This window comes from Fukomys damarensis, unplaced genomic scaffold, assembly GCF_012274545.1.
Source record: "Fukomys damarensis isolate Sample0158 unplaced genomic scaffold, DMR_v1.0_HiC HiC_scaffold_37, whole genome shotgun sequence".
In the NCBI taxonomy this organism is placed as follows: Eukaryota; Metazoa; Chordata; class Mammalia; order Rodentia; family Bathyergidae; genus Fukomys; species Fukomys damarensis.
In genome coordinates, this window is record NW_022900949.1 from 5475019 (window position 1) to 5479792 (window position 4774).

The 4774-nt window shown below is 45.0% G+C and overlaps 1 protein-coding gene across 2 annotated transcripts in view; it reads right to left on the bottom strand.

The window, feature by feature from the left end:
* LOC104869443 (zinc finger protein 26) overlaps nucleotides 1-3682 on the bottom strand; it is a 34563-nt gene extending 30881 nt beyond the window's left edge. For both annotated transcript variants that reach the window (XM_010634679.3, XM_010634680.3), the window contains exon 1: nucleotides 3660-3682. The gene's annotated coding sequence lies outside the window, so the exon portion shown is untranslated. The remainder of the gene's footprint in view (nucleotides 1-3659) is intronic.
* Nucleotides 3683-4774: the final 1092 nt, after the last annotated feature.

Below are 4774 nucleotides of genomic sequence, written 5' to 3' on the forward strand. Positions count from 1 at the left end.
AGACAGACAGGGCGCCGACGTCACTTCCACTTCCGCCCTCTGGGCCGGAAGTGCACGTTGCCGGGTGGGTTCGGCTCTGGGGGGCGCCTTTATGTGTAGCGGTTATGGGTGGCTCTCGGGTGGGTGTGGATGCGCTCCGGGTTCAACTCTGAGCGAGATGTGGAGGGAGGAACGAGCCCAGAGGCCGTCGTTAGGGTAGATCCCGGCCTCCGAGCGGGGACCGCGGCCCCTAGCCAGGGAGCAGTTGGGGGTGGGACCTGGCCCCGCGCGCGCGCGATTTCGCTTGCGAATAAACCGGAAGGCCAAGGTGGCTGTGGGGACTCGGGATGCCCTCAAGGGCTCTTCTGCCCCCACCCGTATTCCTACAGCTGCTTGGTGTCTCTTCCCTACTGATAAGCCCCACTCGCAGGTAGTAGGTTTAGAGCCCTGGGGACGCTCTACCACTGAGTGTTTTCCTGCCCCTTGTATTCTGAGAAAGGGACTAAATTGCCCCATCTGGCTTTGAGTTCAAAATTCTTCTGCTTGAGGATGAGATTATGGGCTTAATCCAGTCTTTAGACTGCTTTCTTTCTCTTTTTTTTGCACCGGGGATCGAACTCAGGACCTCACACTTGCCGGGCAGGTGCTGTGCCACCGAGCCATATCCCTGGCTCCCCCCTCTTTTTTTTTTTTTTTTTTTTTTTTTTTGAGACATTGTCTCACTATGTAGTCTAGGCTGACCTGGAACTTGCTATATAGCCCAGACTGGTCTTGAACTTGGGGTCATCCTGCTTAAACCTCTGAAGTGCTAGGATCACTGGCATACACCACCATGTAGAGCCCACGCTAAAACTCTTAATACGTAGTTGACTCCTGTTTCCAATCTACTGATACTTCTTGCAAAATTTGAAAGATTTTTTTTCTTCTTCAAAGATGTATTTCTCTTGACTCCACAGGTCTCACCATAAATTCAGGGCCTCTCATATTACATGGTGAAATAGCACTGATATCAGTCTTCGTGTATTCAACAGTCGTCCTGAAGTTACTCCCTTAATCACTTTTGCTGCGGTTTTCACTGGGTGGTCTTTGTGGAATTAGCAGTTACAATACTGATTTGCCAACATTTGTACATGTACATCATTAATGCATTTTATGAATCTATTGAACTGATGGATAGTGGCAAATCTTCGTATTTTGCTGTACAATTTTTTGGTACTGGGTGTTGAACCCAGGGAGTGCTGAGCTACATCCCTAGCCCTTTAGTGGTTTTGTTTGTTTGTTTGTTTGTTTGTTTCGAGACAGGGTCTAGCCAAATTGCTTGGGCTGGCCTTGAACTTCCAATCCTCCTGCCTCAGCCTCATGAGTACCTGGGAAATCCTGTCAGTCACAATAACTTGGCTGAACCTGGAAGACATTATGCTAGGTGAAATAAGCCAAAGAAAGGCAAAACTGCGCTATCTCACTTATAAGTGGCATCTAAAAACCGAACTCACAGAAGCAAAGAAGAAAATAGTGGCTAGCTGTTGAGGAGGGGAGGGAGATATTGGTCGAAGGATCCAAACTAGGATCAGGGTGTGGTGCTGCAAGCCTGGAATCCCAGCAGTCTGACAGGCTAAGACAGGAGGATCCCAAATTCAAGCCTGGGAAACCTAGAAACCCTGTCTCAAACTAAAAAATTAAAACTAGGGCCAGGGGTTTAGCCCACTGGTTTTGCCACCTGCTTCACAAGTACAAGGTCTCAAGTTCGGTCCCTGGTACCAAAAACAAAAATTTAAAAGTAGGCAGTGCAAAGGCCCTTGCCCCAATCTCTAGTACTACATAAGAAAAAAAAAGTTACAAACTGTAAGTCTGTCTTGGTCCCTTTTTCATTGCTGGGACGAAATACCTGACACCACAACTTAAAGGAACATGTTTATTTTGGCTCACAGTTTCAGAAGTTTCAGTCCCTGGGTAACAGGATCAAATGTGTAACCAGCACGGTGGAAGGAACTGGCGAGGAAGAGAGCTGCTCACAGGAGGGCAAGGGGGCGGGGGTTCCCAGGCCACGCCTCTGAGGTCCGCCTCTAACCAGGCCCCGCCTCCTAACAGTAAATTGGCTAAGAACTCATCCTGGTCTAATCCACTGATAATTATAGCACCCTCATGATCTAATCACCTACCAAACACACAAGACTTAAGGGTTACCCCAGATCTGAACCACAACAAAGCTCTAAAGTGAGTAAGTTTTTAAGACCCAATGTAGGGCTGGAGATTTAGTTCAGTGGTTCCACCGCCTGCCTCACAAGTGCAAGGTCCTGAGTTGGATCCCCGCCCCCCCCAAAAAAAAGACTCAATGTACAGTATGGTGACTATAGTTAATATACTATATACTTGAAGTTTGTTGAAACAGTAGAGTGTTTTATGACCCCCCCCAAAACAAAAGTAAATATGTGAGGTAATCGTAATTAGTTTCACTGCTGTAATAATTTATATACATATCATACAGGGCCGGGGATTTAGCTCAGTGGTTCCGCTGCCTGCCTAGCAAGCACTAGGTTCTGAGTTCGATCCCCGGTACAAAAAAAAAACAAAACATATATCACACATCATGCGGTATACCCTAAATATACACAATTTGTATTGTCAATTGCACGTCAATAAATACAAGGAAAACAACTATAATTAGATATTTATGAATGAAAAGTCATTAAAATGTAATTAATAAAACCATGTTGGCAGTTCAATTTTAACAACAGGATAATTGTTAGTGACCTCAAATGGTTATAGATAGGAAAGATCATAAGTCTCCAAAATAAAATATTTATTTGGGATGGTAGAGCAATTACAAAACAAACTAAAAAAAAAAAAAAAACACCACCAACAAAAAAACCACCACTACAGTGAAAGTAAAAATAAAGCAGAACATTTTATGGCATGAATTTTGTGCATGCTGCATTCCCATTTTGGAGCCCTAACATCCTATGATCACTGTACTTGTAAATGAACATCATAGAGGTAATAAGGGTTGGATGAAATCGTGAGGTTTGACTTTCATGATTGGTGCCTTGTAAAGAACAGACAGGGCTGGATGCAGTGGTACAAGTCTATAATCCCAGCACTATAGGAGGCTGAGTCAGGAGGATCACAAATTCGAGCCCAGCCTGGGCAACTCAGTGACTTAGCAAGACACCATCTCAAAATAAAAAGGGGCTGAGGATGTAGCTCAGTAAGAATGTCCTGGGTTCAATCCCCAGTACTGAAGGGAAAAAAGGGACAACAGACAGAAGTGCTGGTAAGCAGCTCAGTGGTAGACCACTTGCCTAGAATGTACAGGGCCCTGGGTTCTAAGCCCAGCACTGAAAAACAGATAAGCAAACAAAAACAAAAATCTATCAAATAATTTCACCTTCCACAACACTGAGAAAATAAATTTATTTAAGCCAAACATCTGTGGTAATCAGCTAAGGTAGAAACCCTTAATTGCTATAGGTTACACAACAGAAATGCACTATAGTAATCAAACCCAATTTTTCTTTTTCTTTCTTTCTGCAGTGCTGGGGACCAGGGCATTATGCACACCAGGCAAACAGGGTAGTGCTAAACTACACTCCCAGCCCCAAACCCAATTTCTTTGTAATGAATTTTTAAAAATGTAATACATTTTTACAATCATAATTACATGTTTTTTAAGTCTTGCTTACTCTTGTTACTGTTGTTGTTGGAGACGGCTTCTCTCTGTGTAGTTCAGAACTTCACTGCCTCGAACTCACAGCAATCCTCCTGGCTCAGCCTCCCCAGCGTTGGGATTACAGACGTGCGACACCACGCCCAGCTAACAGACTGTGAAGTCACTCGCGACAACTGACGACAAGAAGAGAAGAAAGGATGGATCATGTGAAATCTGTGACAACCAGATCAGTGATTAATAAAGACGGGGGGAAATGCCATTTAGAACTAGTAAGGAAAGTATGGCCCTTGTACCTCTGTGGTTACTACTGTTTGGGCACAGTGTTATTTCTTCAAGGAAGCCCTGTACATGTAAACACTGCAGTTTGTAACAGTGCTTAGTAAGACTTTAGCAAAATTCAGTATACAGAATGAGCTGGGGATATAGCTCAGTGGTAGAGCACTTGCCTAGCACCTGTAAGGCCCTGGGTTAATTTGTCAGACACACACACACACACACACACACACACACACACACACACACAGAGTTCAGCTGGGCATAGTGGTGCACACCTGTAACCCAGCACTCTGGGAGGCTGAAGCAGGAGGATCACAAGTTCAAGTCAGAGACTTAGGGCAGCTCAGAGACTTAGCTCCAGTGTCCAAAAAAAAAAATGCAAAAGGGCTGGGGATGTAGCTCTGTGTGAAGAGGCTGGGTTCAATCCTCAATACTGAGGGGGGGATAAAGATCAACTAAGTTTTACATATTTACAGTCAGATATCAGCAGGGCAAGTCTGGATCATGAGACTGAGGGTCATTTGTCATTGTTATCAAGAGAAACCCAAGTCGGGATTTGAGCAGTCTGCAGTACTGACTTCTCCTCTGCTTAGCAAATGTGGAGCCCCAGACACCTCTGAGCAAATCCCTCAGGAGAACTACGGGCCTTGTTTCAATGAGGGTGGCATCCGAGGCCAGGCAGACTCAGTGGAACCCACACAAAGCAGTTAAAATCACCCTCACCATCTACTGTGCGGTTGCCAACAATTCAAGGTGGCAGCTGATGAGGAGCAACACTCAGAACCAGGAGAGAAACAATGACTCACTTCTCTGCACCAACCCGCCTGGATTGACTCTAATTACACTGCTTTG